The sequence below is a fragment of the Nomascus leucogenys genome, chromosome 21 (assembly GCF_006542625.1).
Source record: "Nomascus leucogenys isolate Asia chromosome 21, Asia_NLE_v1, whole genome shotgun sequence".
Lineage (NCBI taxonomy): Eukaryota > Metazoa > Chordata > Mammalia > Primates > Hylobatidae > Nomascus > Nomascus leucogenys.
In genome coordinates, this window is record NC_044401.1 from 51803561 (window position 1) to 51815638 (window position 12078).

General features: G+C 47.4%; 1 pseudogene; it reads left to right on the top strand.

Moving 5' to 3' along the window:
* Window positions 1-9182: 9182 nt before the first annotated feature.
* LOC100586824 lies at window positions 9183-9773 on the top strand (annotated as a pseudogene).
* Window positions 9774-12078: the final 2305 nt, after the last annotated feature.

A 12078-nucleotide genomic window follows, 5' to 3' on the forward strand; every position in this document is an offset into this window, starting at 1 on the left:
GCAGGAGCCTTAATCCCAGCTACTTGGGAGGCAGAGGCAGGAGAATCGTTTGAACCTGGGAGGCGGAGGTTGCAGTGAGGTGAGATCGAGCCATTGCACTCAAGCCTGGGGCACAAGAGCAAGACTTCTCTCACACATACACACACACACACACACACACACACACACACACACACACACACAAACACCAGCCAGGCATGGTGTCTGTCTCATGCCTGTAATCCCAGCACTTTGGGAGGCCAAGGTTGGCCGATCACCTGAGGTCAGGAGTTCAACACCAGCCTGGCCAACATGGTGAAACCTCATCTCTACTAAAAACACAAAATTAGCCAGGCATGGTAGCACATGTCTGTAATCCCAGCTGCTCGGGAGGCTGAGGCAGGAGAATTGCTTGAACCCAGGGGGCAGTGAGCCGAGATCACACCAGTGCGTTCCAGCCTGGGCAAAAAAAGAGCGAAACTCCATCTCAACAAAACAAATAACAAAAAACAAAAATCATGAACTTTACCATATTAACCATGGGTAAGTATACAGTTAAGTAGTGTTAAATATCCTTGTGCAACAGGTCTCTAGAACTATTTTTTCTTTTTCTTTTACTTTTTCTTTTTTTTTTGAAATGGAGTCTCACTCTCTTGCCCAGGCTGGAGTGCAATGGCATAATCTCTGCTTACTGCAACCTCTACCACCTGAGTTCAAATGATTCTCCTGCCTCAACCTCCTGAATAGCTGGGATTACAGGCACCCGCCACCACCCCCGGCTAATTCTTGTATTTTTAGTAGAGACGGGGTTTCACCATGTTGGTCAGGATGGTCTTGAACTTCTGACCTCAGGTGATCTGCCTACCTCAGCCTCCCAAAGTGTTAGGATTACAGGCTTGAGCCACCATGCCTGGCCGTCTGGAACTTTTTTATCTTGCAAAACGGAAACTCTCTTCTCCTTATACACTAACTCGCTATTTCCCCTCCCCTTTGCCCCCGGCACCCCCCATTCCATTTTCTGTCTATGAAATTGACTGCCCTAGGTACTTCATGTAAGTGGAATCACACAGTATTTTTCCTTTTGTGACTGGCTTATTCATTTAGCATAATGTCCTCAAGGTTCATCCATGTCGTAGCATGGCTCAGAATTCCATGGCTCATTTTTAAGGCTAAGGAATATTCCATCATATGAACAGACTACATTTTCTGTATTCATTCATCTGTCAATAGACATTTAAGTTCTTTCCACCTCTTGGCTATTGTGAATAATGCTGCTATGAACATGTATGTGCAAATATCCATTTGAGTCTCTGCTTTCACTTCTTTTGGACATGTACCCAGAAGTGGGATTGCTGGATCATATGGCAATTCTATCTGTAATTTTTTGAGGAACCATCATACTGTTTTCCACAGCGATTATACCATTTTACATTCCCAAATCAGAACAAGGGTTCTGATTTCTTCACATTCTTGCCAACAGCTGTTATTTTCTTTTTTTTTTTTTCAATAGTGGCCATCCTAATAGGTGTGACATTTCACTTCCTAATAGAAGTGACATTTCACTGTGGGTTTTTTTAAAATTTTTTATTATTATAAATATAGTTTTGAGACAGGGTCTCACTCTCTCACCCAGGCTGGAGTGCAATGCAGTGTCTCTATCCCAGCTAACTGCAACCTCCGCCTCACGGATACAAGTGATTCTTCCACCTCAGCCTCCCCAGTAGCTGGGATTACAGGCGTGTGCCACCACTCCCGGCTAATTTTTGTATTTTTTGGTAGAGACGGGGTTTCACCATGTTGGTCCAGCTGATCCCTAACTCCTGACCTCAGGTGACCTGCCCGCCTCAGCCTCCCAAAGTACTGAGATTACAGGCATGAGCCACCACGCCTAGCCTTCATTGTGGTTTTGATTTGCACTTCCCTACTGGTTAGCGGTGCTGAGCACCTTTTCATGTGCTTGTTGGTATTTGTGTATCTTCTTTGGAGAAATGTCTATTCAAGACCCTTATTCATTTTTTATGGTGTTGTTGTTAAGTTGTAGGAGTTCTTTATATATTCTGGTTTTTGGCCTCTTGTCATATACATGATTTGTAAATATTTTCTCCTATTCTGTAGGTTGCCTTTTCACTCTGTTGCTTCTTTTGAGGTGCAGAAGTGTTTAAGTTTGATGTAATTCCATTTGTCTATTATTGCTTTTGCTGTCTATCCTTTTGGTATCCTATCCAAGAAATTATTGCCAAACCCAATGTCGTGAAGATTTTCCCCTGTGTTTTCTTCTAAGGGTTTTATAGTTTTACCTCTTAAATTTAGGTGTTTCATCCGTGTTAGTGTGTGCTTTCATTATTTAAATACGCTCTGCATGGTCAAGCAGTCTGTAAGCTGCAGGGAAATCATTGAGACTCAAACTTGGCCAAGGTTAGGCCTAGACATAGTTCTCTTCCGGTTATTGGATGATGCGGCTCATGAAGCTTTAGTGGGCTCTGGGCTCCTTCCCGGCACCCGAGGACATGCGCACTGGTCCCCATCTTACAACATTCATTGTCCTTATCATCTTCGATGTCACCAGCCTCTCATCCCACAGGTTTGCATCATATTGGTATCAGTGACGAGGCCCATCTCCTCAAATGCTGCCAGGAAGATGGGCCAGGAGTGATGCTCTTTTTGAAGCTGAGAAAAATAAAGCTTCCAGGCATTCTCACATAGCAAGTATGGCTCTAAATGCAGAACCGTTTCCACTACACTGAAGTTATTTCTCTCAGAAAAAAAAAAAATCTTTTTAATGGATGACATATAAGGACCCATCCTGGGAGAATTGAGCTGAAAGGAAGAATGTAAGAGAAAGCTTAAATCATTGTATATAAAAGGTCTTCCTATCTACTTTGTTTGTAGAAGCAACAAAACTGGAATGGACCCAAATGCCAAGGATAGGGAAATAGTTAAGCCAACAAGTAGAGTACTTTGCAGTTAAGAGATGTAAGTTCCCGGATGCCTCCAAGGAAATGGAGAAATGTGTATCTTAACCAACAAAACTAAGTGGAGCCCAGGTTTATAAGTAAACACTGACCCTTGTTACTTATAAAAGCCATACATAGCATGCTGGTCAACTGCCCACAGGCACTCGGGTCCATTTCTGCCCTGCCCTTGTCCTCTGGCTTCTCATTCAGTCATTGGCCACTGGTGCTGGAATGCTGGAGGGTGGGAAGAGAGGATAAAGCAGGGCATTTCTCCCCTGGGTGCCCTTTGACATCTCCAGCAGAGGGAGGGCCTTCTCCTCTGTGGCTTCAGCTCTGCCTGGTCCCCCTGGGAACTTCGGTGGTCCCATCGCCTACGAGAAAGTCCCTTCCCATGGCTCTAGGTCCTACGGGGCACCCCAACCCCTGGGTCACACCTATTACCTTCTCTTTGTTCCTAGGAATGGGAGTGGCCTCCTGCTGAACTAATCCCTCTAACCTCACTGCCACTGCCTCCACCACCAGAGCAACCAGTTCCCTGTATTAAATTCCATGAGAGAACTTTGTGTTTTCCTGGCTGGCTCCAGGCTGATACTTGCACTAATGGATAAAAATAAGAAGTTTGTTTGTTTGTTTGTTTTGAGACAAAGTCTTGCTCTGTTTCCCAGGCTGGAGTGCAGTGGCTCACTGCAACCTCTGCCTCCCAGGTTTAAGCGATTCTCCTGTCTCAGCCTCCTGAGTAGCTGGGACTACAGATGTGTGCCACCATGCCCAGCTAATTTTTGTATTTTTAGTAGAGATGGAGTTTTGCCATGTTGGCCAGGCTGGACTTGAACTCCTGACCTCAGGTGATCTGCCCACCTCAGCCTCCCAAAGTGCTGGAATGGGCCACTGTGCCAGGCTGCATCCCTGGCAGATGGGAATGGGATCTCCATGACAACCAGCAAAGACCACTCCTGAGGCTCAGATGGTACCGAGGATACCTCAGTGGAGGCTACTGACCCCTCCCACTCATGACTTAGCATCACATTTAATCCCTCGAGAGTGTAGGTGCATCCTAGAAATAGGAAGAAGGGAAATATTGAGTTGTCACCCTACAGGAATAGGATCTAGAAAGAGAAATTAAGACAGGATATAAAAAATAAAGAAAGGTACGATTTGTACACACCTGAGTTTATAGACTAGAATTCAAATCCACTACAACTGAGAGAATAATAGGCCTTCAGTGGAATGCAAAGAGGGTGATAAAGACACTAGAATGCAGTGGAAAATGTTCCAGCATTGGAGGGAAAGAATCCTCCCACTCCCTGGAATCGCCCAGTTTGAAGTCAGCAGGATCCTTCAGTATTAAGCAGCATGACCCCTCATTTCATAGTCAAAAAAACAGATGTCCAGGGAGGCTCGATAGCTGGCCTGACATCTCACAGTCAGCTAATGTGGGGAGAAAGAACTCGAGCCTGTGATTTTCTCTGCTACACTTGGGTGGCTGCTGGGGCTTGCTGCAAACACCCAAATTGCTTCTTAATTGGAGTCTCCTGCTTAATTAGCTGCTTCCTGAGCAGCCCATGCTCCCTGTCTGGAAATCTCAATCAACACCATCTTCTCTAAATTGCTGTGACCTCGCTCTTCTCATCTCTTCCATGCAGGGATTCACTTCTTCGTTTTGCCCAGTGGGACAGCTGGGGAGAGGATGGGCCATGCGGACAGCCTCTGCAGAGAGAAAGCAGCTGTTCTTACCACCACGCCCTGCTCCAGGGACTTCAGAGGGCTTCACAACCACCCCAAGAGGGTCAGGACTGGGGAGCAGGAAGACTGGGTTCAATCCTGGATTTGCCACTAACTCCCTGTGTGATCTTGGGAAACCTCTGTCACTCTAGGGGCTTCAGTGACCATTAAATTACGGTTTCTCCTCTAAATTAGGGTTACTAGGCTTAGCAAATAAAAATGCAAGATACTCAGTTGCATTTGAATTTCAGTAAGCAACACCATTTTTTGGTATAAGTGTGTCCCATACAGTAAGTGTATTTGAGATACACTTATACCAAAAAATTTTTTTGGTATCTGAAATACAAATTTAACTAGGCATCCTGTATTTTATCTGACAATCCTACCCCACATGGAAAAATTCTGTTCCATCTGCTCTGCAGAGGCAGCCTGATGAAGCACACGCAGCACAGCTTGAGGGTGAGGCAGTCCTGAGTGTGAATCCCAGAACTGCCACCCAGCCTGTGTGATCTTGGGCAAGTCAGTTCACCTCTCTGAACCTCAGTTGCCCAGAGTAGAAAATGGATATATTAATCACTGACTGGTCATCTCTCAGGACTAATTAGTTCTCTCTCAAGACTAGCGAAAGAGACTGGAGGCAGTGGCTCACACCTGTAATCCCAACATTTTGGGAGGCAGAGGCAGGAGGATTACTTGAGCCTAGGAGTTTGAGGCCAGCCTGGACAGCATGGGGATACCCCGTCTCTACCAAAAAATACAAAAATTAGCCGGGCATGGTGGCACAGGCCTGTAGTCCCAGCTATACTTAGGAGGCCGAGGTGGAAGGATCCCTTGAGCCCAGGAGGTCCAGGCTGCAGTGAGCCATGATCATGCCATTGCACTCCAGACCCTGTCTCAAAAAAAAAGATTAGTGAAAGGACATAATTAAAAATCCCTTTATAGACTGCAAAGTTTGCAATAAACTTGAACATTTATTAAGAACCTGCTATAAGCAGGTTATACAACACATTCTACCAAATATTATGGGAAATAGAGATAACAGTGCAATTGGAAAGACATTTGTAAGAAAAGCCCGAGACTATCTATTTTTCTCAGAATCCTTCTATAAAGTGAAATCCCATCAAGAATCTGAATTTGGACTGCTATGAACTGATAAGGAATTTGATGCTTCGGGAAAAAAATTTGTGCAGTCTTGGGAAACAGCCATGCCTGGGCTTGACGCCAGAAAGAGCTGGAGCGATTCCCTTAGACCGACTGGACTTTCACGTTCCCACCGGCAAGTATCCCATTTGGGAGGAGACCTGGCTGATCTAGGGTGATCAAAGTCATCAGCTTAGGTGGAATCCTTCTCATCTTGACTTGGGCCTTGGAGATGCCTCTGCGGTCAGGGATGAGCAGACTTCATTTGGTTCCCACCATCCAGAACCCTAGAATGGTGGGGGTCAGTGGAATTGCCAGCCCAGCACCCATCCTCAGGGAACCAGCTGTTCCTCTCAGTCCAGGAGGTTCTCCAGGGGTGGGCATTTAATCCACACGTGGCCACCACAGTGAGTCAGAGACAGGCATGTGAGGAAGACAGGGTCCCAGTATTGTTTGAGCTGGGCCTGAAGCCAGTTCCCTGAGTCAGTAAACTCTCTTTGTACCAGTTTGAGCTGGATTTTCTGTCACTTGCCACTGATGGACACATTACTTCCATATGCTCCCTGCTTGGCTAGCCCCAAAGGGAGAAAACCGCATGAGTTAAAGTATGCAGGGAAAGCTTCAAACAGAGAGAAAAGCCACCCAGAGGCTCAGCCCAAAGTTTGCGAGGGATTCATGCACGATTTTCACACAATCAGCACCTACTCTTGGTGATGATGGGCAGTCTCCACCTATGTTTAGGACCCAAAAGCCACACTTTTTTGGGCAACCTGAGTGGGGCTTTAGTGGATGTGCTGTCTTCCATGTCCTCCCCTCCTCACCAAGCTCACCCCTCATGATAGCATTAGAGGCTCATCCCTAAGTTAGCACCCCCCAACCCAGCTCTCTAGTCCAGAGCATCCCCACCACTATATACATCAGCCACACTCTCTAATCCCCAAGAAACAGGCTGTGCTTCCAGCCTCCCCACCTGGCCTCCTCCTATTACCTCTGCCTGACATCCTCTCTGTGCTGTTCACCTCCATCTTGAATTTGTTAAATATCTACAGGAACAAAGCTCCTGGTCGCCCCTCAGAACCATGTCCCTGTTTCCCCTCCCCTGACTGGTGCTTATCCCACTCTGACAGCCTCCAAGAGCCCTTGGTCTGAATCTCAAATGGAGGGCATTCTGCCATGTCTTGGGTGGAAGGGCCCCAGCCTGAGTCTAAGCTGAGTTTGCCCCTGGGGATCAGAGCATCTGATGAGCCAACGGGGCTGGGAAGAGGTCACTACGTGGCCATTCTCGACTCAAAGCTAAATATAGGGCTCTCTCTGAGCTTCAGTTTCCACACTTATAAATAGCAGGCAGGAAAGAATACTACCTGCCTTGTGTAGTTATTACGAGATTAAATGGCATAACACATCCATGACTACTATGTCCCACATCACCAGTTACTTGCTGGAATTATCATATGGTCATTTAACTTGCAGCAAATCAGACATTAAGGGTGGAGGGGGATTGGCTTTTTTTTTTTTTTTTTTTTTGCGACAGAGTTTTGCTCTCGTTGCCCAGAAGGAGTGCAATGGTGCGATCTCGGCTCACTGCAACCTCCGCCTCCCGAGTTCAAGCAATTCTCCTGCCTCAGCCTCCTGTGTAGCTGGGATTACAGGCATGCGCCACCACGCCCGACTAATTTTGTAATTTTAGTAGAGACGGGTTTTCTCCATGTTGGTCAGGCTGGTCTCGAACTACCAAACTCAGGTGATCCGCCTGCCTCAGCCTCCCAAAGTTCTGGGATTACAGCCATGAGTCATTGCGCCCACCCTTTTTTTTTTTCTTTTGAGACAGAGTTTCACTCTGTTGCACACGCTGGAGTGCAGTAGTGGTGCAATCATGGCTCACTGCAGGCTCAATCTCCTGGGCTCAAGTGATCCTCCCACGTAGTTAAGACTACAAGTGCTCACTACCATGCCCAGCTAATTTTTTTTATTTTTCATAGAAACGGGTCTTGCTACGTTTTTGAGACTGTTCTCAAACTCCGGGCCTCAAGCGATTCTCCCTCCTTGGCCTTCCAAACTGCTGGGATTACAGGTGTGAGCCACTGCACCCAGCGCATGTACGACTATTATGAACCCCTTAGCCTTCCCCTTGTTCCCTCCATTCAGACTAGACCTCGGTCTTCACTGTCCCAGGGCAACTAGACCATAGCCAAGCTGAAAAGAAGAAAAAGTTATTTTTAGCTTTTGAACTCCCAAGGACCCTAAATTCTATTAATTCAGGGCCGTTTAAGGAATTTTCACAGGCAAATTGACTATAATGTAAATTGGGTTTAGGTTTTAGCACCTAAACTTCACATAAGGCAGAAGTCCCTTTACATCTCCTTGAGCCTCCTCCTCCAAAACACTGGATTTAGGACCCTGGGGGCTCACCCAGTGCAAACCGGCCAGCCAGTCCAGGTTGCTAAAGCCAGGCAGAGAGGCCCACCCTCAAAGTCTACAGCCTTGCTGCTGCCACAAGAGGGCGCTGCAGAACACAGGCGCTGGGAAGTCTGGGGGACCTTCCTCCTCTGCTAAGGTGACTCCCCCTGGCGGGAGGCCCGAACAGTTCTAGGAAGATAAGTGTGCACGTGGTGGTCAAGGCCCATGGGGAACAAACCTCATTGTTTACCGTGACAGCTGCTGTGATGATGGGTAATCATTTATTTGGTGTTGCAAGTGTACAATTAGAGAGACTTGAGGTTTGGTTTTAAGTAAAACAAGTGGTATTTTACTTCTTTGTCTAGGTGAACTAAAAAAGTCACTGTAGAACAAATTGTGATTTTGAGAAGAGTCATTAACTGGCTCCTTCGAGGTAAATACAAGCAAGTGTGGAGGGGCACCCATGGCCTTGGGAAAAGGAGATTGTAATGGGACCTGCTAGCTACTCAGAGCTGGTGGCTGCGGAAAAGTTGGCAGTTTTGCACTGGGGTCGGATTACCTCTTGGACACAAAGTAATCAAGGTCTCAGCCCATTCTCCTTTGAGATTCCACTATAGTAAGCCTGTCTGACTGATTGGGGTGTTTGCGAGAATGGACTTCTAGAGCCACCAAGAGAGAAATCACCTTGGGACATAGAGACTCATGCTCAATGCCAGCTCTATGTATGTGGAAAGGGGAGCTACACTTTGTGCCCAAACTAGTAACCCTGACATGGTGTGCACCATCTGGGGGCAATGGCTGAACATGAGATTATAAACCAAAGCCAGAAGCCGCGTGGGCAGCACTGTGGCCAGCCTGAGGGTCCAAACCAGTGAGAGCATTAGCGCAGCCCCAGGTTGCATGGGACTGGACATAAGTAATTGCAGCCAGAAACTGTGCCCTGCTGGAGGCTTGGTCCAGTTCCTTCATTAAGAATTCCTCTGGCCAAATCCCAGTGCAGTCTTTGCTGCCGCCACGATGCCAAAATGAAAGACGCAGAATCAGCACCAGCCCCCGCCACAGCAGCAGCCCCCACTGCCCAAGAGGGAAAAGACTGGAGATGACGAGGATGGGAGTCCCATCGGATCACCCAGCCTTCTGAGCCTCCCCCTATGGCCAGTGGAAAACCTGATGACCCTAAGTCAGCTCCTCACAGAAGTCCTCCAGGAGCAAGGGAATCACTGATTCCACCACTGCTGAGCCTCCCACCTCCTCCTCAGGGTAGAGGCCCAGTGCCAGGAGGCCTTGGCCCCAGGCCTAACCCATATAATTGTGGTTGGTGGGGAGTCAATGCTGAACCTCCTTTTCCGGGGCCAGGTCATGGGGGTCCCGCCAGGCGAAGCCTTCACAAAGAACAGAGAAACCCTCAAAGGCTCTAAAGCTGGTCTCTTATCAAGAATACCAGCCCACTAGGATGACCCCCAGGTTATGGAAGACAAATCCCACCACCTAGTCTGTGGACATTTTGCCAAAAAGGGCCACTGTTGATATGAGGACCTCTGTGCCTTCCACCACCCAGGCATCAATAGCCCTCCTCTGTGAGACTGTGTCCTCCCATCCAGGGTGGAAACAGCCATCTGTGACCAGCGGCCATGTATTTCCCTGTGGCCCTGTGATGGCTACTATGAGGCTCTTCCAGCACTCCCAGCCAGTGACATACCCACTCTATCTGCCCCTTCCCCCGTGTGGGGTCCAGGGTTGTGTTGCATCACTGGGGCAAGGTGTACACACTTTCTTCTGACGCAGCCTCCAGAGACTCGCCTTTGGGACCAATCCTTGCTCCCTTCAGCTGCCTCCTGGATCTTCCCCTTGTCAAATGACTGCTGAACAGGAAACCTCTTTGGGGCTGTTTCTTGTGCATCTGTCCACCTGTTCCCAGTACTGCCCTCCGTTCCTGAGAGCCCTAGAGCAGTTTCCTACCCTTCGCTTCTTCTAGCTGCTTGTTTTAAGTCCTTTTCATGTGACACCCCTTACTCCCAGTGTTGTCAGCTGCTCGTGGAACTCAGCCAGGTTGTTTAATCTGGGGTCAAGTTTGAGTGACTGATACAGAGTTACTTCCTAAAAGGCCACTCTCCCTGCTTTTGGATTTCGTAGTTTCTCTGTCAGTAGCACGATCCCCACCGCTACGGCCTTTGATCACTGTGCTTTGTGAAACTCTGCATCCCCTCACAGCCTTTCTCAGTGTCTGTGGCATGTCTGTGACTTCCCAACAATAGAGTAAGTTTTTCTGCCAAAATGAGTACGGCTCTTGGTGCCCTCCAGACTTTCCACCTCCCAACGTGGGGGAATTGTGACCTCTCCATCGGACTGCCTCCCTGGTCCTCCCCATTCTTCCCATTCTTCTCTTGGTGTTGGTCATCCTGGGTCTGACACATGCCCATGAGACGTCTTAAAAAGCCTCAGATGGCTTTACCCTACCTAGATCCTTTCCATCCCGTTTTAGTTAGACTATGTCATTGGGAGGCCACCAGTCCTTTCATTTGAGTTCTGTGAATCTCCACCTTGCTTATCTTTGGGTGGGACCTGGAAAGTACTGTTGCCCTCTTCCAACCCTCTTTCCCTACATCCCTGGCACTGATTGTTTTCTGTGAAAATGGCAGAGAACAGGTTAAGTTTCGAACTGGCCCTCAGGAAATGAGTCAGGAGTTGAATGGGCAAGAGAGAGGGATGAGAGCTGTTGGAGAACTGAGAATGAGTTTTTTTTGTGTGTGTGTAACTTTTTTTATATATTAGTAATAAATGCAGTGAAAACAAACCAACAAAAAAGAGAGTTCTGGGTCTGAGCACAGTGGCTCCCTCCTATAATCCCAGCACTTTGGGAGGCTGACACAGGAGGATTGCTTGAAGCCAGGAGTTTAAGACCAGCCTGGGCAAACATAGCAAGACCCCTTTTCTACAATAAAATAAAATAAGAAAAAAAGTTAGCTGGGCATGATGGTGCACACCTGTAGTCCCAGCTACTCAGGAGGCTGAGTTAGGAGGATCATTTGAGCCCAGGAGTTCCACACTGCACTCCAGCCTGGGTGACCGAGCGAGACTCTGTCTCTAGTAAAACCTTTTAAAAAATAAAAAAGCGTTCCTTTGAATTGCTGGACTGAGTAATTCCCCAAAGCTGTCCCAAAATTTGGGAAGAGAAACAACACTTGTCTAGTATGTGCAGTTTCAGGCCTGTTGTAATTTGCAAAATTAGAGGTGAGCTCGACTATTCCCCCAAGCTGCTAAATAAAGCACAGGCAAGTTTCCCTTCATTTCGTCATTATTATTGTTTCAGTGAAGGCCCCATCCTTTAGACCCAGAGCCCACCTGGGGCTTCTCTTTTCCTTTTCATGTTTGCTCCCAAGCCTGTGGCTGTGACTGCAAAGCCATGGGCCTGATTCTCGGGATAAGGTTTAATTGTCTCCCATTTAAAATGAAAAGAGTAGACTTGGCCAGGTACACATCTTAGATAATTAATTCCAATTTTTTTTCCAGCCTCAACATGCAGACAGGAGCATGAATTCATCCTCAATTTAAAGGTGATGCCAGGTGTGATGGCGCTTGCCATAACCCCAGCTACTCAGGAGGCCAAGGTGGGAGGATGGCTTGAGCCCAGGAGGTCAAGACTACAGTGAGCCATGATCACGCTACTGCACTTTAGCCTGGGTGACAGGAGGAGACCCTGTCTCTAATAAATAAGTAAATGAAAATAAAGTTGAGTTCACTGATGCTTGAAGAGGTTAATGCAACTGGGAATGTCCCACAGTTTAGGATCCAGTTGTGGTGGATCACTTGTGAAAATGGTCCCAATCTTCCACCAGTTATATCCATGCCTGTTTTTAAATTTTCTTTTCATTTTGGTAAAATATAC